This window comes from Myotis daubentonii, chromosome 1, assembly GCF_963259705.1.
Source record: "Myotis daubentonii chromosome 1, mMyoDau2.1, whole genome shotgun sequence".
In the NCBI taxonomy this organism is placed as follows: Eukaryota; Metazoa; Chordata; class Mammalia; order Chiroptera; family Vespertilionidae; genus Myotis; species Myotis daubentonii.
The window spans coordinates 52,628,579-52,652,884 of NC_081840.1; the positions used below are offsets into that span (position 1 = coordinate 52,628,579).

The 24,306-nt window shown below is 43.8% G+C and overlaps 1 protein-coding gene across 4 annotated transcripts in view; it reads right to left on the bottom strand.

Moving 5' to 3' along the window:
* CGNL1 (cingulin like 1) overlaps positions 1–24,306 on the bottom strand; it is a 154,896-nt gene that overhangs the window by 95,498 nt on the left and 35,092 nt on the right. The window contains exon 1 of one of the 4 annotated variants that reach the window (XM_059700033.1): positions 2,013–2,104. The exons of the other annotated variants lie outside the window; for them this stretch is intronic. The gene's annotated coding sequence lies outside the window, so the exon portion shown is untranslated. Of the gene's footprint in view, positions 1–2,012; positions 2,105–24,306 lie in introns of those variants that run through there. 4 annotated transcript variants of the gene reach the window in all.

A 24,306-nucleotide genomic window follows, 5' to 3' on the forward strand; every position in this document is an offset into this window, starting at 1 on the left:
ATTTATTTTTAACCAGTAGGGATATTCCAGTTACCAGCATGTGAAAACAAGGTATTTTTCCATGAACTTAATTAATAGTGTTCCGATGCTCACCATTTTTCTTTCTTCCTATACCATTAGTTTTTCTGTCAAAACAACCCTCTCCACCTTTTCAATGCATAATCCTGCTTTGAAATCTTTACCACTATTTATTTGGATAGACCGTTTGAAACATTTGAAACCTTAAGGAATATTTTGAAAACAATTTCAATGATTTTTTTTTCTTACTAAAAAAGATCGAGTAGCATATTGATCTGGAAAATGTCATTTAAAAAAAACGGGAGACTCGGAGCTCTTTATTTTGGGATGGGTCCTAATGCCAAGAATCACTGCCTTCACCTATCTGGTGTGTGGCCACCCTTGCCAGAGGCTGCACCCCAATACCAGCGTGCCACACTGGAGGTCTCACCAGAAATCCACTTCCCTCGCACTGAAAAATCCAACAGCAAAGGAGATGCCAGAAGAGCAGTAAGAACTGGTCTCAGGTCAAGGCTGTCTCATGTTTTTCAATGTTACTAGTCTCTTTGAGTCTCTTTTTCTATACTGGAGTCAATCTCATAGCATGTTTACCAAGAAAATGGCCTATTTGATCCACATTTTCAAAGTTATTTGCACAGTGTTGCAAAGTATAAATCATTTCATCTCTATATTTTTCATGATCTAGTTTTGTTTACTTGTGCTTTCTTCACCTATTTCTTGATTATGCAGGTAAATATATATGTCTATATATCTTTTAAATTATTGTTTTCCCGAAAGAACTAGCTCTTAGATTTAGCCTCTTTTTTTCGTTTTTCTAATTTATCGAGTTCCACTTTGAGCCTCATTTCTTTCTGCTTTCCTTTATTTTGTTGTTTCTGTTTCCAATTTATTGATTGGCATGCTTCATTTGTTTCTTTTCATTCTTTAATTACATTCCATAAATTGTGATATGTGAGTGTGTCAGGAATTTTGTTGGTTCCTACTAACAAAGAGACCCAAAATAGCGACTTAAGGGTTAGAATTTTTTTCCCCTAAGAGGTAGAAAGTCCAGGCTGGGATGAATGGATCCCTGGATATTCTGGAGGAACACCTTTATCTTTGCGCTCATCTACCTTTAGGTGTATTGACACCTTCTGATTACAGAATGACTAATCCAGTATCACATATGCAAAGGCCTATTAGACAGCTCAGTCAACCTTCATTTTAAGCTCTGCTGGAAGCCCCGCCCATCTATAATCCCTTGCATCTTATTGGTGAGACCTTAATCATATAGCCACGCCCTCCCCCCAAGTTCCGCTGACTAAAAGGAGGCCTGTGAAGAGGGTTTTTAGCTGGTCAGAGACTCTCAACAAAATCAATATTCTGTTAGTAAGAAGAGAGAAAAGAATGGACACTGGCAAAGCAGCTCTCCACCAGAGTAATGTTTCCATTATTATTTTCTAGATGGTTTCAATTTGTGGTTTTGATTTTGTCTTTGACACAGGAGTTGTTTTTGAGAAAGTTTTTTCATATCTAGCAGGTTTGTTGTGTTGTTTTGGCTTGGAGGGCCTTTATTTCTATATTTTGTGCATTTCCACTTGCACTGTAGTCAGATAATAAAGTCCATTATTTCTTCCTTTAATAAGTATTAAACCGCACTGGCTGGCGTGACTCAGTGGTTAGAGTGTTGCTCTCCGGCCCTGGTTGGGGCGCATGTGGGAGGCAACCAATGTCCCTCTCTCTCTCTCTCTCTCTCTCTCTCTCTCCCTCTACCCCCCACCCCCACCCCTCCCTTCCTTCCACTCTCTTTAAAATCGATAGAAAAAGTATCTTCGAGTGAGGATTAACAAAAATAAATGTATTAAAGTTTCCTTTGTAGGCATACATATGGGTAATTTTTGTCAGTGTCGAATGGATGCTGCTGGGTATAGTCTCTTTTTTAAGGCCTGGCATTCAAAATACAGCCATTAATACAACCTTACCAATTATTTAATTTAGCTATGGCTCATCCTTACTTATATTGTCTTTCTGATTTGTCTTGGGTCCTCCTGGCTACATGTGTCTCCTACTACTAGCATGATGCTGTCAGTATTGCTTGGCGATTATCCTTTTAAATGTAAAACATATTAGACATCATCACCTATTTTACAGATAGGAATGACTCCGAGAGGTACTTTCACCTGCAAAATTTGTCATTATCTCACAGATTCCAATTATTTCATTATGCCTACTTTCATTTTCACTGGTTATCAGTTACATTTTAAAATAAATTTATTTTGTAATCACAGCAAAATGAAATATAGAAAGCTCTGTATGCGAAGGAACCGCTGAGCTAAAGCCAGCCCAGCAAAATGAAATATAATGAACACCTTTACTCTCCACTTCCCCCATCCCAATCACATTCTCCAGAGGAAACCAATTGCACAGTATAGCTGTTTCTTCTAGTACTTACGTCCATGTTGCTAGGTACTGTGCCTCTTTCTTAATTTACCAGTTTTACATGTGGTAAATAATACAACATACATATGAATTTCTCATTCTGCTAGCTTCCCAATAATAAAATCAAGAACCAGCTCTTTATAGTATCACGACTACATACACATTGTTCACCAAGGAGCCACACTGTAGACTCTGGTCATCTTTTCTTTCTTATAAAACTTTAACTTTTCTAGACTTAATAAGTCATTGCTATTTTTACTTGTCTTGTTTTCTGTATCTCTATCCTTAAATCCTTTCATCAGCTGCATCACAACTGTTAGATACTTACTAGTCTTTAGTTCTATGAAATGTTCTTGTATTTATTTCTATGATGTTCAGAGAACCATTGATTTTGTTTTTATCTTTGCATCTAATATATTAGTCATTAGACTGAATTTCAACTTTTCGCATTTCTATATCATCTACTTTTCAACTCCAATTTTTGTTCTACTTTTGGAGAAATATATATTCACTGTGTTTTCTTTAATCCAAGTATTTAATGTTATTTCCACTATCACTAATTCTCTTTCATAAGTGCTATTCTCATGTTAGACATTAAATCGCTTCTCTCTTTCTGCTATAACTCTTTTCAAAAAACACATTTTTCTCTGCTGTCTGCACCATCTCCATTTTCTACAAAGTTTCTCTTTTCTGGTTTGTTTTGGTCCATGTCTGTCGTGTTGGGGCCTCCCTAATATGACTCAGATCCTTAGCTGCTGGTCCTATTTAAGAGCAAAGTACTAAAAGCAGATTGAAGGCTCTATATGCATGGAGGAGTTATCCGTGGTGAGCTTCAAGTATTATAAGAAAACGGTGCCAAGCTGTTCACTGAGGGGCCCATACATTTCAGTATCTGGGGCATTTTTTTCCAGAACTGTTCAATTTGTCAAGAAAAGAGGCTTCCCATCCCTTGTTGCAGGTACACAGGCATGGCTGCTGGCATAATGGAACAGGGCAGGGGACAAGCATAGAGGTCCCAGCTCTCCGTCCCCTGTTTTCAGTCACTCACACCCCCTTCCAACATAATTCCACTTCAGTTTCTCCAGAGAACAGACCTCCAGTCTGCTCTGGGGTGGGAGGGGTGGGAAAGGTGGAAGCCAGACATCTAAGGTGGGAGGAGGCGCTGCTCCAGTTCTCATGTCTCTTAAGTTCCTGAATGTTGGCCCCTCCCCCTGCCTTCTAAGTAGCCAGTGCCTTTGCAGCCTCTCAGCAGTTCTGCAGGCCAACTCCCTCACCTCTACACAGCCACACTGTAGGCTGAGGCATCCATCACTCCGCTAATCAGCCACCACTCCTCCATATGCTTCAGAGCTCTCCTCTAAGTCCCCACTGCCATTCTTTGTCTTTGCAGGTTTAGCTTTTATTCCTTTACTGTCTTTTGAGTGGGATATTTGAAAAGGAGAGAGCTAACATTTAGCTTGACGAGGCCAATAATATGTATGACACACTTCAATACTGAGCAAGAGCAGCGGGGGTGCCTTGGGCAGAGGAAGCAATGCATGACGGACGAAACAAGGGGCTGGTGGGTCCTGATCCTGGTTCCCTGCCACGTGGGCATGTTTCATTCTGGGTCTCCAGAAGCGTCTCCATTCATTAAAGTTTCCCCCCCAAAAAAATGTTCTTTAACAGAAGAGCACCTATACAAACAAGTTCATTCCCTGTGATGTCTTTTTTTGATGGTATTTACTAAATGAGGTCATTTTACTCACCAATAATCTCTTCTTACAGTGAGGCTGACTTTTCTATGAAAAAAATTTCTTCTAATTTTTATTAATAAAATTCTTTTCTAGGGTTTTATAGTCCTTTTCATTAGCTGCTGCCACTACAGTCAACACTAATTACATTTCAATCTTTGAATAAGGCCAGTGTGGTTTACTGCAATCTTAGCTCCCTGTTAGCAAATTAATCCGCATGTTTGAATTTCATGAAATGTCCACAGTTTATATTTCCTTGACAACAAACCTCAATCCAACATTTTCACAGTATGACATTTCTCAGCTGGGGACTGGTGTCTTAGGCAAACGTGGATTTCCTTCCCAATCACAGTGTAAACACCGAGCTAATGAATGAAGGTAAGGACAGCTGTTCTCCGTTTTCAGCCACAGGGTCACCTCACCAGCTTGCACTCCCCAGACACTCTTGCTCAGCCAGGACTAAACCCAACCAAGGGCTTACATAATTTGGCAGTACATGCTGACCCATTGCCAGGATGTAACACTGTGGCACTTGGCAAATAAAAGTGGTGTTTTGGAGTGGAAATAATGCTTTTGGAAAAGATCGCTAAATGAAGATAATTGCTTTAGTTAGTGAGATCAATGAGTGTGTTTATGAGAAAGAACAAAGAGCTTAGCTCTTGGATAGAAACACGGCCTCTCTCTGGGCATCACACATTATCAGCTGAGCACAGAGATTAGTCACAATGTTGGGCTACACATCCACTCTGGTTCCCATGGCACCTCCAGGACCTGGAAGCATGTTCCCCAGCAATTCCAGAGGCCCTCATGGCTGCGACAGACATGCACCTGGGCAACTGGAAACCACTCCGCCAGGGCTTGCTCTCCCTCCTGAGGACAACAGTCCGCACCTGCCCGGTAGGCCGGCCCCGGCACCAGCATGGCACCTGGAACCGGGGAGGGTCTCCGTGCATGTCGGCTTGGAATGAATAGTTCTAGTTTATCACACACGTTGTTTAAAAGAGCATCTAAGCAGAAATGGGGAGCTAATGAGCCTCAGTGCAGCCTTGAGCTTAATTCCAGGAAATAAGAAAGGAGCCACCAACCAAGGAGTTATTTCCCCAGAGTGGGATGCATTGACTGTCTCGGTCAGAGAGGAGCCACTGCAGGTCAAGATGATACACACAAGTTAATACCTCTAGAGCAGTGGTTCTCAACCTTGGCTGCACATTAGAATCACCTTGGCTGCACATTAGAATCACCTGGGAATCTTTTTAAAATCCTGATTTCTGGGCCTCATCCTCCGGAAATTCTGTTTCTTTGTTACTAATGTTGTGGCCTCACCCCATAACAAAGAAACAGAATTTCCAGAGGATGAGCCCCAGAAATCAGGATTTTTAAAAGATTCCCAGGTGATTCTAATGTGCAGCCAAGGTTGAGAACCACTGCCATAGAGGGTCTCCCACCACATCAGTCTCTGTTCCACTTTTGCTGGTTTTGATCCCACTCCGGTTTTGTTTTTGTTTGTTTGTTTTGTTTTTTACTGGTGTTAATATATTCCCAACTTTAATCTTAAAATTCAGTGACTGGTATTTTATATTCCACATAGTCTCTGAAAAAGTACAGAATTCAGGTCCACAAAATGCTTAGAAAATGTGATCCGTTCTTTTTCACCTGTTGCCCTTGAAATAACTTCTGAAAGTTCTCCCACCAGAACTTACTGCAGAGCTGAGATGCAGAGGTCTGCAGTCCTGCAGACAAGTGATGGAGCACACAGCCAGGCGCAGGGGCGGGAAACACGCCTGCCATTTGACTGGGGTCAAATCAGGCACATTGTTCTTTAATTTCTCAGTATTTTCCTATCTCAACAGTCAGATTATTGATGATGACTTCAAAAGGTACTTGGAAAAATTAAATCAGGTATATATCGTCTGCTAAATAAAAAGCAGGAAATGATAAATGAAGGAGATTCAATGTGTTATTTATGGCCACAAGAAAGCTGACTCTGATCATAAAATGTTTTCAAATACTTCTGAGACAGAGGCAAAAAACCCCAGTGGTTAACCAAACAGCATTAACTATCAACATCCTGAAATCTCTTATTAACTAATTAAGAAACCAGAGGGCTAAGAGTCTAAAGTTAAAGTACAGTGCTGTGTCCAGCGGAAATTTAATAAATAATTGTTGACCAAATACATGCGTGTCTTAATGTTGCCAGGTACCCAGAAAGATATCTTAACCAGAGAACAGATTCGTGACATTTGTGCTGTACCTTATGGAATCCAAGCCCTAAACATATCAATGCAGGCTGATTTTATCACTGCACTTTCTCCCTAAGCCCAACCTAGCTTCAGAATCCTCAACATGGCGCCTTTGCCTTCCATCCCAACCAGTCAGTGTAGACACAAAATAAAGCCTGTCTGCACCCCTGACATGCATCCTGATACTTGCCCAAACCTACCTGTGCTGAAGCCAAAATGGCCAAGAAAGTAAAATACCTCCTAAAACCAGTGAGGTCTTCTCAGACTTCTCAGTTTTGTCGTTCATTATGTTACGGTCCACTTTGAGCACTGAAAACCCTTCAAACTCAGGGAACATCTTATGCTCGCATTCTCACTGTTGACATTAGCACAATTCTATCTGGCCACCACGAGGAAGGGAACACTTGATTGTTGTTGTTAACCCTCACCCGAGGATATTTTTTCCATTGATTTTTAAAGAGAGTGGAAGGGAAGGAAAGGAGAGACGAGAGAGAAACATCAATGTGAGAAAGACACATCAGTTGGTTGCCTCCTGCATGCGTTCCGATCGCGGCTGGGGAATTGAACTTGCAGCCCAGGTCCCTGCCCTTTGACCAGGAATCTAACCTGCAACCCTTCGGTGCACAGGTCGATGTTCTAATCCCTGAGCAACACCCACCAGGGCATGGATGAGAACATTTTGCAGATTGCTGGTAAGAGAAGCTTCTGTCTTCACACTGTTTGTATGACCCCTACTTTCCACTTCTTTCCCCCAGTAATAAAATGATCTCCCTTCAGATGTGAAAATCCTGTTCTTTCTTCCAGGCTCACCTCCTCCAGCAGTCTCTGGCTTTGGCATTCCAGTACACAGTCAGCTCTGCACAGTCAGCTCTACACAGCATAGCATGGCTTTCCAGTTTTGTCCCAAGAGCCACAGTTTACGTTTTTACAACTGATTCTGAGTCAGACATGTACAGCGTTCCTCCACGGTGCAACCAGTGGGTGCTTTCCCTATATTCCCAGGGCTGGCAGGATCCTCGCAGCCCCCCTGCATGAGGGATCCTATTTGCTCCCCCCTAGAGATGTGTGAACTCTGAGTGGTGTCAGTTTCCCCAAGGTCTCACCAGGCTCGGGCGGCCCCAGGAGTCAGAGGCAGACCTTCTGTTCCCAAGACCCAAGTTCCTTCTTGAGCAGGGACCATGTTTTCATTGTTCTGCTTTCACAGTATCTGGTACAGTTAACCTGGCATGTTCACTGGGAGGGCTGGGACCAAAACACGTCACTGTGTCCCACTGCACTGGCTAGCCAGGAAGGCAGCTCTGACAGGTCTTAGCAACTGTCACTCCACAGGGAGTCTTCCTCCTCGCCATGTCCCAGCACCCAGAGGTGTCCTGCACCCACAGGCGCTGAGCGAATGAGTGAATGGATGAACTCATAAACTATGTTCTAGGCACATAGCTCTCTGAATCCCCTTTTAAAATCTGAATTAAAGAAAGGGTCAGTCCAGTTGAAGTGGCTCAACGGTTGAGTGTCAACCTATGAACCAGGAGGTCACTGTTCAATTCTCAGTCAGGGCATATGCTCAGGTTGTGGGCTTGATCCCCAGTGTGGGGCATGCAGAAGGCGGCTGATCAATGATTCTCATCACTGATGTTTCTATCTCTCTCTCCCTCTCCCTTCCTCTTTGAAACCAATAAATAAATAATATATATATATTTTTTTTCAAAAGAATGACATCAGAGGAATGGCAGTGTGAGGGGATCCCCTTGGTTTTAACAATTTGAACAGCCTTAACTCAACAAAGAGCTTCCTGCTCAATATACAAGCAGATCTGAGAGATCCGCACATAGAAACAACTGAAGCTGCAAAAAGTTATTTGTTTGTGAAATCCCAAAATAAGAAAAAAATACATTATCTTAAATGAAAGTAAAAATCATGAGTATTTATTTTTTAAAGTCAAGGTTTTCATAACAAATCTTCTCTGCCCACCCTCCAGTAGGAAAATGGATCACTGTTTAGACACTAGAACCTGACCGTCAGCATCACTGTGGCTCGGGTGTGTGTGTGTGTGTGTGTGTGTGTGTGTGTGTGTGTGTGTGTGTGTGATTATTTGTTTGTTTATTTATTTATTTTTAATCCTCACCCAAGGGTATTTTTGCCATTGTGGCTTTTCTTCCCACCTCCAGCACCACGTTCACAAGATGTGTGTGCTCCAAAAGTAGAAAACAGGCCCCGGGTTATCAGTCCTACAGGGAGGAAAGGGACACTGTGGAATCCCAACAATGTCAGTCGTGCATTCCCGGCACCTCCTCAAAGAGGATTTCTGCAAAGTGAACGCCAAAGCTAAACATCCTCCTCTGGAATACGTTATGCCGTCTGCAAAACATCTCTTCTTAGTCACTGAAAACAAGATCAAACCAGGGAAACGTGTCTGTTTTTGTCCTTATCATGGAAAACACTGCAGGAGTGAGCGTCAAGAGCAAAGTTGGCCAAATCCAGAGCCACTGGGCAGGCTCCATGCTGGTGTGCAGCCTTCCCACCTCCCTGCAGACATCAATTCACAATCAACCAACTCTCAGAAATGTCTCAGCTCTTTGCATGAGATCCAGAAAGACTGTGCTATAAATGACAGGTATCTGGAACCATCCACAGAAACCTACTGAAATCATACAGTGTAGCTGTTAAAAAAAAAAGAAAAAACATAAAAAAACGAGCTGTGGTGTCACTCCCCCCCCCCCAAAAAATTTTTTTTTTAATATATTTTATTGATTTTTTACAGAGAGGAAGGGAGAGGGATAGAGACTTAGAAACATCGATGAGAGAGAAACATCGATCAGCTGCCTCCTGCACATCCCCCACTGGGGATGTGCCCACAACCAAGGTACAACATGCCTTTGACCGGAATCGAACCCAGGACCCTTGAGTCGGCAGGCCAACGCTCTATCCACTGAGCCAAACTGGTCAGGGCCCCAAAATTTTTTTAATTAAACCTCCTAAAATAGAAACCTAGCAGATTCCCACATGTGTGAATTCATGTCTGTTGTTCAGGACAGTTATTATCCCCAAAGCTGGATTACACCAGGGTCCTTATTCCCCACTTCAATCTTCCAACCCAGAATTCTAGATGGACAGCAGGAGGAGGGGGACAATCCCAACTCCTAAGTCACACCAAACATGTTGCATCTTGTTGTTGCCAGGAGCTCAGGTAATTGAAGAAAGGACCATACTTTTAAATTGTCCAAGTATTTCTTCTTCTTTTTTAAATTTTTACTTATTGATTTAAGATTTGAGAGAGAAACATGGATGTGTTGTTCCACCTAACCCATGCATTCATTGGTTGATTCTTGTATGTGCCCTGACTTGGAATCAAACCCACAACCTTGGTGTATCAGGACAACCCTCTAACGAACTGAGCTACCTGGCCAAGACCAGATAATCCAAGCATTCCTGATATTCTTGGGTTCCTTTCTCCTTTCCTAAATCACTACGACCCAACCCCACCTTCACAGCTGCTCCTGTCTTCAGTCCCAGTCTTCCTGGTTTCACACTTCCACATAGCTGGGCTCATTAGTATGACAGCCTAAAATTATACTTGGGAGTTGCTATGTTCTGAACGTTTGAGTCCCCAAAATTCATAGCTCCCAAGTCCTCACTCCTGAAGATAATAATATTAGGAGGTGGCCTTTGGGAGCTGTGCAGCTCATGAAGGTGGAGTCCTCAGGAATAGGATTAGTGCTCTTATACAAGAGACTGCACAGGGATCCCTAGTCTCTCCCGAGATGTGAAGATACACTATGAACCTGGAAGAGGGCCTCACCAGGACACCACATGCATGTGCCTTAACCTTAAACTTTCAGCCTCCAGAACTGTGAGAAATTAATTTATGTTGTTTCTAAGCCTCCCAGTCTGTGGTATTTTGTTAGAGAAGCCCAAAGGGACTGTGACAGAAGTGAACAGGATGTAAACTAATACTTATGTTCAAATGAAATGTGTGAGGAACAACCATTCAAATCTTCTTTCAAAGCAAGAACTTCTCTCCGGTCTTGGGCCCCATTTCCCAAATGCAAATCCCTTCCCAAGGGTCAGAGGTCAGCAGAAGGGCCTGGCGCAAAAGTCAGATTGGAAGCTTCCACCTGCATACCTTCCTCTACCCCGGCCCTGGCATTGATGGGTAAAGGCCATCAACTCCATTATTTTTATTGTATATTTAAATATCTTTAGTTTACACAGATTTCTCCAGTAAGAAAGTTTCACAATTCATGATGTTTTTCAATAATCAGAAGTTGAGTCAGTAATCTGAAACAAAAGTTTCAGTTATGTAAACAAACAAAAGTATTTCAGCCTTTAAGAGTTTGTCAATATATTCTTTTATATTCAAACTAGTGGCCCAGTGCATGGATTCGTGCACACTGAAAGGAAATTAATTAGAAGAAACATTTTAATATCCCTATTCGCCCTTTCTCTATAACAGAAGTGTCAACCAAATTCATGATCAAAAATGACAGATTGAAACACATACGTGCGATTGGTGCCAGCGAGAGCTTTATAGATATAGGTAAACTTGCTTAATTAGACCTGCTTTCTGATTTAGCTAAAATTTTTCCAGCCCAGTGAAGCACCCCAATGTCTCTTTGTCAGCAGCACAGCAATAAATATCAACATGAAGCAGATTATTACTGTAGATCACACAGGGAGAACAAAGGGTAAAATATTTAACTACAGCAGTGTTTGACTATATTCTGCGCAGTGAGAAAACCTGAAGTCATTTGCAAGGTCCCCCATTTCTTACTTCTTTTCAGTAGGGGCAAATCTCTGTTTTCCAGCTAACGAAAATAGGATTCCACCGAGTCTCCTATCTACCTACTCCAGGACTTCTGTGAGGATCAAATGAGATGAGGCATGGGAAAACACTTCACAGACATTTGATTAAAGTGTGAAATGTTTGCACCTAGCTATAAAGCAAGTCCTGTACCTGAGCTGAAGAAACTACAAGGAGGCTAGTCATCATTAGGGAGAGGATGCCGGGCGTTGCTATGTGACATCATTACTCGGCACCCACAGCCACCGTTTCCGGGCTGGGCTGGACTGTGGGCTGCATTTTGCGCCACGGGGTCTCGGCAGTGTCGACTGTGATTTGGTGGGCTGTAGCTCCGTGGTGGTGGCGGGGCCTGTGTCTCACTTGGGGAAAGCCGAGTGTTGCTTTGTGGGTGCCAGGTCTGCAGTGCGGCTTCTCTGTAAATGACCAGTGCACATCATGGCAACTCCTGCATTGAGCGTCTGCCCCCTGGTGGTCAGTGCATGTCATAGTGACCAGTTGGATGGTCGGACACTTAGCATATTAGCCTTTTATATATATAGATGAATACAGACATTTAAAAATTTTACTGTCTTGAAAGCATACTAAAATGTAATAGCCCACTCAGAGCCTATACTCTCCTTATTTTATTAGAAATAGCTTTTCACTAGCCCTTTGAGAAATTAAGACCTAGTCCTAAGTGTCCCTGTCCTCAGCCACATCTTCAATACTGATTAATTGCTATTTTAGTTTTCTCACAAGTTTGTATAATGTACAGGTGCCTTTAAAGAAAAAAATTCTCAAAGACCATTAGCGTTCACATAGTGTACAAATATAAAGCTATTATAGTTTTATGGTACCATAAAGTCAAAACAAATCTGCACATTAAATGCAGATACAATTACAAAACCAATACAAATCAAATTCACAACATGAAGTTAATATGCAGGATGTTAAGTTTGCTGAACTAAGTCACCATGCGTGGTGTGAACAGGAAGACACCTACCACTACAGTGCAGATCCTCATGAGTTCATTGCACCCAAATACCTAGTGCAATTTTCTGCAGCCTTTTTTATTCAAACACCTACAACACCTTCATGCGTGCAGTCTGCCCTAAAAATGCTGGGTCTTCACATGGTGTGATGGTCTCACTTATGTGTCCAATCCATCTCAGTTCTTCTCCAACAGTCCATGAAAATTAAAGTATTACAATATAACCTGAAACCCAAACCATTTAAACATGGCACTGGAAAGGAGTGGTAGTGACCAGCGGTCATCCAGCTCACTCGGGATATGCTGATACTAATGCTTTATTTAACCACTAACCAGTTCTTACTGAGAGCCTACCGCCATTCCAGGCCCTCTTCTTCAGCAGTTACAGAGCCAGGCCTGCTCCTAAAGAACATACACTCTAGTGGGGAGAGAAAGATAACAAACAAGTGACCCCCACAGTGACGACTGCTCTAAAGAAAATGAAGCAGGGTAAGGAGAGAACAAGGTGGAGGTGGCGGTGGTGGTCTGTTAGACACAGTGGTCAAGGAAGGCCTCTCTGAGGAGGGAGCGTGCGATGTGAAAGAGATGATGAGATCGTTGCAAGCTGTGCACCAGATAAAGAGAACAGCAAGTCTGGAGCTCCTGCTAGGCAAGTGGGAGAGCCAGCAAGAAAGCCAACTCTGCCAGAACAAGTGGGAGAGGAGCAGGGGAAGCGGAGGGCAGAGCAGTGGGCAGGAACCAAAGCATGGAGCCTGTGGACCTCAGTGAGACAGGCTAGAAAGCCAGGACAAGTGGAAGAGGGAAACTGAGACAGACAGTTAAATGGCCAAGCAGTTTGCAGCCATCTAATAAATTCAATCGTCACGAAACCAAGGACATTGAGAGTAAATGGTTTGCATCTCTCCTCCCCAACCAGAAGGTAAATAGCTTAAGTCACCCGACTCAGGGAGACAGACAGCAGAAATCCAGTTAGTGCCACTTGTGCCAACCACACCCCAGCACAATGACGCTGAGGGCATAAATCTCACTTTGGGACATCAGCATCAAACTAATGAATCCTCTGTTGCCCTCCTTCCCTAAACCTCCCCTAAACTCCCAACTTTAAAAACCCTCAAAATGAAGGTCCCAGCGCGAACTCTCCCTCCCAGGAGCACGCCTGGCCTTTCCTTTCCCCCTTTCCTTTCCCAACAGGCACACCTCCCTAACTCGAAGGACCCTTAGGAGACTTGCAACCAGGGAGCAATGCTAGCTCATCTCGGCCTAACCCCTGAACCTGTCCCCAAGACCCCCTTTTCCCTGACTTCTTAGTGAGCCAAAGCAGCCCGGCCTAGGCTCATTTCCCCACCTACTCCCTCTCCTGTTGCTCCTTCTCTCCTAGGCCCTTCCTGGTTTCACTGTCCCCAGCTTTAATAAACATCCTCTCAGTTACCGAGACCTGTGTTGTGAAATCTTTCCCCACATGAAGTCAAGAACCCCACTACCGGCTAGCACTAGGCAGACCCGCTCAGTGCCAGGTGCCCTTCCTGGTAACATAAGGACTCTGGGTCTCATCCCAAGTGGGCTGGGAAGTCACCAATAAAAGTCACGAGGTTCTTTAAAGCAGGAAGTAATTCATCTGGAGAAGCTGAGGGCAGAGCTCCAATGCCTTGCTGCACCGTGTGCTCCATGGACCAGCCAAACAGCATCACCTGGAAGCTTGATGGAAATGCAAAACCTTAGGCCCCACCCAGACCCTCTGAATCATTCCCTGCATTCAACGATGCCCCAGGAGGGTCTACTAGTAAAACCTAGCACTCTACCACTGAGAAGTCAACAAGAGAAGAAGCAGGCAGAGACGACTGGGAAGGAGCAGCTGGTGGGATGGGAGGAACCAGAAGAGTGTGGTGGTTGCCTAGAAGCCAAGAAAAGCTGGTGTTTTAAAAAGGAAGGAAAGAGCGGTCAAATAAGCCAAACACAGCTTCGAAGCAGATGAAGACTAGGGAGAGACCATTCATTGTATTGGGAAGAATGGTGATCAAAGGTGACCTTGACAAGAACTTTGTCACTGGAGAGGAGGCATGAGTCCAACCAGAGTGGGCTAACAAAAGAGCCCTAGCCGGTTTGGCTCAGTGGATAGATCATCGGTCTATGGAATAGAGGGTCCCAGGCTCAATTCCGGCCATGGGCACATGCTCAGGTTGCGGGCTCAATCCCCCCCGCCCCAGTAGGGGGCATGCAGGAGGCATCCAAACAATGATTCTCTCTCATCATTGATGTTTCTATCTCTCTATCTCTCATCCTTCCTCTCTGAAATCAATAAAAATTATTTTTAAAAAAGGAATGGAAGGAAAGCAACTTTCAAGGAATGTTAATTATTACAGAAATTAAAACAGTAAAATAAAGGCAGTCATGGAGAACTTAGATCCCACCTGCACCCTAAATCTCTGCTGTATGTTCTCTTCTTCCCAGGGTGTGTTTGCAGGAGTGGGGGTGGGGAGGGTGCAGATGAAAACGCATAGCCTGGTATTCATGTTCAAAGCATTGTGAGCCAGACCCTACCTGATTTTATGTAATCTTACTTTTCTCTCTCTCTCTCTGGCAGTTGCCTATTGTCCTGAATTGCACTTGAGCTTCTAGCAGCGGTTCTCAACCTGTGGGTCGCGAACAATGAAAATACATCCTGCATATCAGATATTTACATTATGATTCATAACAGTAGCAAAATTACAGTTATGAAGTAGCAACGAAAATAATTTTATGGTTGGGGGTCACCACAACATGAGGAACTGTATTAAAGGGTCGTGGCATTAGGAAGGTTGAGAACCACTGCAAGGTGTACCAAGAGCAGCTGAAGAGGTATGGCCTATGTTTAATTAAGGCCACTTGCAGAAGCACACGGAAATACCTTTTTTTCAATGTGAAAAACAGAAAGGACACTGGCAAAAGAACCCAACTCAGAAAAAAAGAACTCCCTGGCCAAGTAGTTCAGTTGGTTAGAGCGTCAATCCAATACGCCAAGGTTGCAGGTTCAATCCCTGGTCAGGGCACGTACAAGAATCAACCAATGAATGCATAAGTGAGTGGAACAACAAACCGATGTTTCTCTCTCTCTCTTTCCCTCTCTCTCTCATCTCTCAAATAATCAATTTTCTTAAAAAAAAAAAAAAAAAAGGAAAGAAAGAACTCACTCCTTTCCTTCTCCTCTACAGAACCCCTTGACCTATTAATGCTCACCCAACCCACACCCATCCCACTCTAGGTAGAAGGGAAACTACAGAGAATCACCTTCTAAAGGTAGAAAGGCTTTCAGAGACCCTCTAACCCAGGGGTCCTCAAACTACGGCCCGCGGGCCACATGCAAATACAAATATTGTATTTGTTCCCATTTTGTTTTGTTTTTTACTTCAAAATAAGATATGTGCAGTGTGCATAGGAATTTGTTCATAGTTTTTTTTTAAACTATAGTCCGGCCCTCCAACGGTCTGAGGGACAGTGAACTGGCCCCCTGTTTAAAAAGTTTGAGGACCCCTGCTCTAACCCATCTGTGACTTCTGTAAGATGAGCCACTTTCGAGCACTCTAGTTCCCAGTTTTTAAACCCAAACCTCAGCTCTGGGATCCATTCCCATCCCCATCACTACTTCTCCTGCAGTAATAACAAAACGACAGTTCCAGCTAACTTTTCTGCACCCACACCCAAAACTGACATTCGGTCCCCCTTCTTTGTCTTATCATCGCACAACAAGCAACATGGAGCAATTCTTTCATTTGCAATAATAACAGCAATGTAATTAACTCTTAAATACAGGTACTATGTACCAAGTAGTCTTCTAAATGCTTGTATATTGAATATTAACCTACTCTGAACTGCAATGTTCAACCTAACCTCTGGACATTAGCCTAACGTTGAACATTAACACATACACTTTAATTGGGATCGTTAACTGATGACCACATAGAAAAAAATTGCAAAAAAAAAGACAGAATACCTAAATATCTTGTTTCTCCCAGAGGCTCAGTTTGAAAAGATCTTATATTAAAACCAAAGAGCGATTTGTTTTCCTCGGTAGGTCTTTCCGACAGGAGCTTTCTCTGAGTCAGAGCCATGGAAATCACGGTGGAAGCCCTGGACAAACTCACCCCATACTCTCTGACTGTCCCTAGGCAGCAGGAAGCAGACAGTCCTGTCAAGGCAGGTGCCCAGTTGTGAAATGAAACAGACAATAAAAGTAATTTTCTTTAAAAAAAAAAAAAAACAACACACAAAAACCTGAACATGAAAAAAAAAAATCACTACAAAGAAAAGAGAAAAAACTGAAAAGGAAAAGGAAGAAACATAAAAGGGAGACAATGAAAGGAAGTCCCTCCCTGGAAGTTAAGGGTTTTTTGTTGGGGTTTTTTTTTAATCTAGGGCCACACATTTCTCTCAAGCTTCAGGCTTCTTTTCTTTCCCTACATCAGTGAAAGAAAGGGACTAGGACTTCTCTCCTTGCAGGAAGTGAGCAGACAGCTGTAGGGAGAAGACACCATGATGTAAGAAAACTGAAAACACTAAACAATGACAAGAGAAACATTAAAAACCCACAATCAGCACCTAAGAGAAAATCTGCATCAAGAAAGCCACTACCTTTTACTGACCTTGAACAATCACTCACTTCCAGAGTGTGAGGTCATGGTTTCTAAAATGCTTCCACATCCACCATCTCAGGCAGGACCCGACTATGGGCCCCAGCCCACACAGAGCACACGCTGTTACCCAGCCCACAGCACTGAAGGGCCAGGACTCGAATCCAGCTCCAACCATGAGTGCACTGGGCGACCCTTCCCAGCGTGCTGCCTGCTTTCGAACCCAGGCCCTCCTGCTCTCACAGAGACGCTGCATGTTTGAGGAAAGGGGTTATGTTTTTCTTCAAGTAGGTGATTATAACCTTTCCACTGAGACACATTCCCTCGATCCTAACATTTATTTTTGCCCAAAGCGTCCCATCAGATAACCTTCAGGTAGTTCCAGGAGAGGCCTTACCCTGGAGCTCTCGTATCTAAATGCACCACTAAGAACATCACCTGGACCCATCTCCTACCCCAGATGCTTTGGAGGAAAGAGAGATCCCTTTGTTGTGTAAGAAAGGGCTCCTCAACAGCTCAGGGTACCTATCCTGCTTCCACATATAACGGTGTCTGAGACAGCTCAGGCTGCCACAATAAAACACATGGACTAGGTGGCTTCAACAACAGGAATTCCTCACAGTTCTGGAGGTGGGCCATCCAAGATCAAGGGGCTGGCTGATTGAGTGCCTGGTGAGAGCTCTCGTCCTGGCTTGCCGATGGCAGACTTCTGACTATGTCCTCATATGGCCTTTTCTCGGTGCAGGTACATGGAGGAGCTCTCTTCTTCTAAAGCCACTAATCTCATCATGAGAACAACATCCTCCTGACTAATCTAATCCTACTTACCTCCCAGAGGCCCCATCTCCCAATACCATTACATGAGGGTTGGGACTTCAGCATTTGCATTGAAGGGGGGGCGGGGGGGAAAGACACGAAAATATTCAGACCATAGCAAATGGGTAGGAACAAAAATAAGCAGGAAAAAAAAAGTAATCAGAGAAAGAAACGATGACAAGAATCCTGTCATATAGCAGCACTGAGCCACCAAACACTTGATAGATACATGAAAATTAATTGTTCGAACTTTTTCTAACTCAGTCCCCTGATGGCTGAGTCTTCATCTTCCCATTTCTCTCTTTTAAAGAGCCACCAGACCAAAAGAATCTAACTGCATTACAAATATATGAAGCAACCTAACTGAAGTGGGTGAGGGACAAAGGTAATGATCTAAGTAACGCTGGAAATCAGTAGAGTCTGTAAGAACAGAGCAAAAGGAACTATACATAAGTGTTTTACTGTGGTGGATAAAAATGCTTTCCATAGGGATCAGTTAACAATTCTGAAACCACCAGATTGTACACTGGAATTAAACAAGTAAATGGATGGCAGGAGCCAGTTGGGAGTGGGAGGTTATAGATATGCAGACAAGGAAGGCTAGAATGATCCACGCGTTGATGGATTAGAGTTGGGGACATCAGTATAAATTCATGTTTAGCTTAATATAAATACACATGATTAAATATTTATACATATACAGTATACACATTGTTTCTTTGCTCTGTCATCCAGAGAGCTTAGTAGCAACAATACCCCAGTAGCAATGAGCGCACATAGTGCTCAGATCTTGGTTCTTAATTCCAATAAATTCTCTAATTAAAGGAACTAGGGCCACTTGGAAAAAAAAAGGTAGATTCTCAGACTGGGACAGGAAATATACAAGATGAGCGTGGAGCATCTTGTAGTATTAGAAAGTAAGGAAGTGCCTGGGGGGGAGGGGGGGGGGGACACAAGCCCACAGTGACGGAGATATGTCAAAGAGACATGGATCTCCTGATGACCAAAGCTGGAATACCCTGAGCAACAAAGTAAAGTAGCATTGGATTAGCACCCAAAGTTTAAAAATACAAATCTACGAGTGCACACTGATATGAGCAAATGACTAAATAAATACACAAATGGGAAGAACAGACAAATCTCTGTTACAGAAGAATTCCAAATAATGGGTTCAGATAGTCTGCCCTAAAGGAAGGGAAGGGAGCGTAACTCCTCACTCCCTAAGTGTAGGCTGTGTGCAGTGACTTCCTCCCAGGGAAGACAGTATCAAAAGGAGGAAAAAATAAGTTCACAGTGGAGAAACCTGACAGCATGACCAGGCCCATACTTTATCACGATCAACATCAACAGGGATAAGTCACACTGATAGTATACACTGTGGTGAAAATGGCACTATTCTGTGATCTTCCTCCCTAAACCTCTAACCCCAGTGTAATCATGAGAGAAACATCAGACAAATCCCAACAGAGGGGTATCCGGTAAAATACCTGATGAGTCAAACTCATCAAAAATAAGCAAAGTCTCAGACACTGTCACAGCCACGAGGAGCCTAAGCCAGCGGTTCTCAACCTGGGGGTCGCGACCCCTTTGGGGGTCGAATGACCTTTTCACAGGGGTCGCCTAAGACCATCGGAAAACACATATATAATTACATATTGTTTTTGTGATTAATCATTATGCTTTAATTATGTTCGATTTGTAACAATGAAAATAAATCACTTGTTTTATTACAAATATATGAAGCAACCTAACTGAAGTGGATGAGGGACAAAGGTAATGATCTAAGTAACGCTGGAAATCAGTAGAGTCTGTAAGAATGTAATGCAAATAGCAGATATTTACATTACGATTCATAACAGTAGCAAAATTACAGTTATGAAGTAGCAACGAAAATACTTTTATGGTTGGGGGTCACCACAACATGAGGAACTGTATTAAAGGGTCTCGGCATTAGGAGGGTTGAGAACCACTGGCCTTAGCTGACACAACGCCTAAATGTGAGGTGGCCTCCTGGAGAGAATCCTGGACCAGGAAAGGGGCCTCAGATAAAAACTAAGCAAACCGAGTAAAGTGTGGACTCTAGCTAAAAATAATCTGCCACATTTGTGCCTTAAGCTTGACAAACCAAACAGATGATGTTAATAATAGAGGAAGCTAGGTGGGGGTTTACGGGAGCTCTCTCAACTATTGACAATTTTCTCATAAATCTAAAGCTATTCTAAAATAAAGTCTTTGTAAGTAACTGTTCTAAAAGGCCAGCAGTCAAACCCACTACTGTGGTCAGTGTGGTCACTGAAGAGCCAACACTTGCCATTTTCTGACCCATTCTACCTCCCTGTTGGGCAGCCAGAACGGAGATCCTCATGTCCTTCAACAGATCGCAGGGCAAACAGTCCTGTTCGATTAGTTCTAAGCCAGTGATGGCGAACCTATGACACGCATGTCAGAGGTGACACGCAAACTCATTTTTTTGGTTGATTTTTCTTTGTTAAATGGCATTTAAATATATAAAATAAATATCAAAAATATAAGTCTTTGTTTTACTATGGTTGCAAATATCAAAAAATTTCTATATGTGACACGGCACCAGAGTTAAGTTAGGGTTTTTCAAAATGCTGACACACCGAGCTCAAAAGGTTCGCCATCACTGCTCTAAGCACTTTTCCTGGGTTTCCTGGATTATACCTCTGCCAAGAAGAACAGGGTGAACCGTCTTCCTGGACCCAGAGACCGCACAGCATCACATCACTGGTACCCAAGGAGATGGCCAGCCAGTTCCCGAGCTCCAAGCACTGAACAAGGTGTGAATATGCTCCACGCGGTGATAATTTATGAGCTGTGCACAGTTTCCCACCAGCCAAAGAGTAGAACTAAATGACTAAAACGCTTGCAAACTGCACCTTGTGGAAGCAGAGCAAGCAGAGAGCAGGGCAAGTACAAGATACACCTTTGCCTGAGAAGCACAATTTAAATGGGAACTTAAAGCAAAACCGATACCCCAATGTTGCTTAGGTAAGACAGAACTCTGCCCCCTTCCTCCTCCATCTCAGAGTCACAGAAAATCCTTCTCCAAGAGAGAAACACTAACGAGATGAAAGACGAAAGAGCTGAGTTAGTTGCAGAGCAGAATGGGAGAGATCAAACAGGAGAAACACGGAGAAATACAAAGAGATGAGAGCAAGAAAGGAGTGAATAATGAGAGATGAGATGGAGGCAGTTAGAGGGAGAAATATATTAATTAACCTTGCTTGGCCTTAGGGAGCGTGGACAGGGTGCTATTTGGGTTGAATATAAGGAGTGGCCGAGTTAACGTCCCACTTAAAACATTCCTTAATAAGCACCACCTGAGACTCAGCTCACTGACTGGAAAGCAGAAAGTCTCCTTTCCTCCCCAGCAACGCTCTTCCCAGCTGCTCCTCTCTTACAAATGCTCGTGTCTCCAATGTCTTAGACCCGTGGTCGGCAAACTGCGGCTCGCGAGCCACATGCGACTCTTTGGCCCCTTGAGTGTGGCTCTTCCTAAGCCTTAGGAGTACCCTAATTAAGTTAATAACAATGTACCTACCTATATAGTTTAAGTTTAAAAAATTTGGCTCTCAAAAGAAATTTCAATCGTTGAACTGTTGATATTTGGCTCTGCTGACTAATGAGTTTGCCGACCACTGTCTTAGACACCTTGGACGGTCCCCTGCGGAAGCCCAAGCTACCACCACTCCTGCCCTGATCTGAACCCAGTGCTGCCCAAGCCTCAAGTCACCCAGCTGAAGACAGTGTCTGCCACCAACAGCACAGATCCAACCCAGAGGCCCATCAAATCCTGGGCAGCACCTCCCCATGCCCTCTACCAGCACCACTCCTCGAAGTAGCTGTATTTTCACATTTCCATGATTTTTTATTTTAATTAATGTCTGTCTTCCCCACCATAAGATCCATGAGAACAGAGACAATATTGGTTTTCTCACTATTTTGCCCCCAGTGCTCCAGAGAATGCCTGAAATAATGTAATTATTTATGAACTGAATAAAGGAAGGAAAGAGACTCCTCCCCGGCAACCCCCAGCAATCTGAGAATGCCAGAAGGAAAAAAAAAAAGACATCTGAATGAATGACTAATAGAGTTTTACCTTGGAATCAGTTTAGCCACAGAAATGGCAGTATAAATAATGATTAAGTATCTGGTGCTATTAAACAGACTAGATAAGTAATTAATAGTATAGCAATAACAAATACTAATCACTTTTAGCATTAGTAATAACTAATACTGATCACTTAAAAAGCTAAGCACTTTTTATATATTATTCAGCAATCCTACCGGGTAGGTATTTCTTACCACTATTTTGCAGGCAACTGAGGCTCAGGGGGTTTGAATCACTTGCCCTAGGTCACCCCACAGCTGTGGCAGAGCCAGAAGTCACCAAGGCCTATCTGACTCCAAGCCCAAGAGTTGGCTGCATAACAGGTGCAACAGGTGTTATAGTTGGGGACCTGGAACATAACCACCATTTATGCACTGAATCCCCAGGAAGGTGTATACTAGCTCCAAACAATCAACAAATTGCAAAATAAACTTTGGAACGCATCTGGTTTGTAGTTTGGAGACCACCTGCAGAGGATGACGAGGAGAAAGAAGGCTGAGGACATGGCTGGTAGGACAGCACCCAGCCAGCAGCAACTGAGCACCTCCATGTGCACCCCAGCAGGAGACATGAGATGGGGGCCCCAGAACACCTGACAGCAGGTGCCTCCAAGAGCAGGTGCTGATCTGGGAGACCTGCTGTGTTCACCACACAGAGGCCACAGAGCAGCAATTCAAACCAGAAGGAAGACAGCTACAGGCCTGGGCAGCAAAGAGGTGATGTTAAGAGCAGGGACAGAGGAGGTCATGAGAGGATGCCGTCTTAATAAGAAGGAGAACAAACCTCAAGAAGCTGTCCAGAAAAGACATTTAAATGAATGACTATTTAATAGAGTTTTACCTTGGAATTGTCAAGGGAATGTTCTTGACAACTCTGAAGAGGTGGTGAGCTGTGGTTCCAACATCCCTGGGAACAGAACTGTCTTCTAGCTACACAAGTGAGACTGGGCGAGTCTCCACCCTGAGCTCTGACCCAGGAAAAGGGATGGCAGGTGTCCAGCCCAACATGCCAAGAGCTTGGACATCACCACTCCCATCCTCGCAAGGAAAACTTCATGGGACACAATGGGGAATAAATGAGATCGTGAAGGTGGAAGCACTTTTTCATCAAGTGTAGTCATTAAAGAAATAGAAGGCATCAAAACATTTCAGTGGGGGGTTCAATTTAACCTCTGATATTTGAAAAGTATACAAATGGCTCTATTTCAGTCTCCAAAAGTGGGTAGGTTCACCATACACAGGCCACAGAGCAGTGATTCTGAGCGTGGTGAAAAAACAGGCCCGTTCACGAAAGAAAATCGAGGGACTGGCCTTTTCCTGTCCTGGCAGGGCTGCTGAGCGGGGGGCCAAGGAACCGCAATCGCACAGCGGGCTTCGGAAAGGCGTCACCAGCTTTCTCTTGGGCTCCTTGGCTCCACAGACTTACCAAGTCCCCACACTGTGTCAGGCCCAGGGCAGACCAGGATGCTGAGGGGAGTGGGAGGCAGGGACACATCACAGGGCCTCCAGAGTGGGGCAGACAGGAGGCTGGGAGCTCATTACTGCAGAAGGGCGGGCCTGTGGAGGAAGGCTAAGGCGAAGAGGCATTCACAACTTAGTGGCTTAAAGCAACACATAGATTTTTACTGTAATGGAAATCGCAAGCCTCAGGAGGCTAAAATCAAGGAGGTGACAAGACTGAGTTCCCTCTGGAGGCCTTAGGGGCCTTTTCCAGCTCCCAAAGGCTGCCTGCATGTCTTAGCTCTTGGCCCAGGCCTCCGATTTTTAAAGTCAGTGTACCATCTTCTCTGCTTTTGCTTCCATCCTCACGTCCCCTCCCTGACTCCAAATCCTGCCTCCCTCTTCCCTTGTAAGGACCTGTGATAACCCAGGAGAGCCTGCCCATCGCAAGGTCCTCATTTAATCACACCCCTTTTGCCATGTAAGGTGACATGCTCACAGGCTGCAGAATTAGGGTATGGACATCTAATTTGGAGAGAGAGGAGAGAGCATTATTCTGCCTACTCCATCAGCAGACAGGGGAAGTCAGCCAACCAAAAAGAAAAAAGTTTTAAATGTTCAGAGAAGCAGAGATGAGATGCCTTCATTTTTCCGGCTTCCCCATTCTGATTTCCTGAGGCTGCTGCCGCCTGCCCTGGGGTCTCCTAAGACACCACTCATCTGTTTTGTCAACTGTCCCAGAAGACACTTCACTGTTCCGCACATGGGATTTACACCCATGTCTCTCTCACCTTAATGCTGGTGCCCTGAACCAATTGGAAACAGTGCATTGTGCGGGGGTTAAGGAGCCGAACAGATCAGCAGACTGGATCCATGGGTCAAATCTAACAAAATGAAGTTTAATAGGGGAAAGAAAGGCCTGAAGAATGCATTGTTTGACTGAAGGATGGGTGAGGAACAGAGTAAAACTTTTTTTTTTCTTTTTTCTTTTTTTTAATGGCTTGGGGATCACCATTGATAAGTTCACTGTGAGATGCTTGTCAAAGACCACTGTGACTTTTGGAAATTATATCTCCAGAGTCAGCAGGCAGGGCAGTGAGTCATACTGTAGACTCCCCTGAAATCAAGAACAACT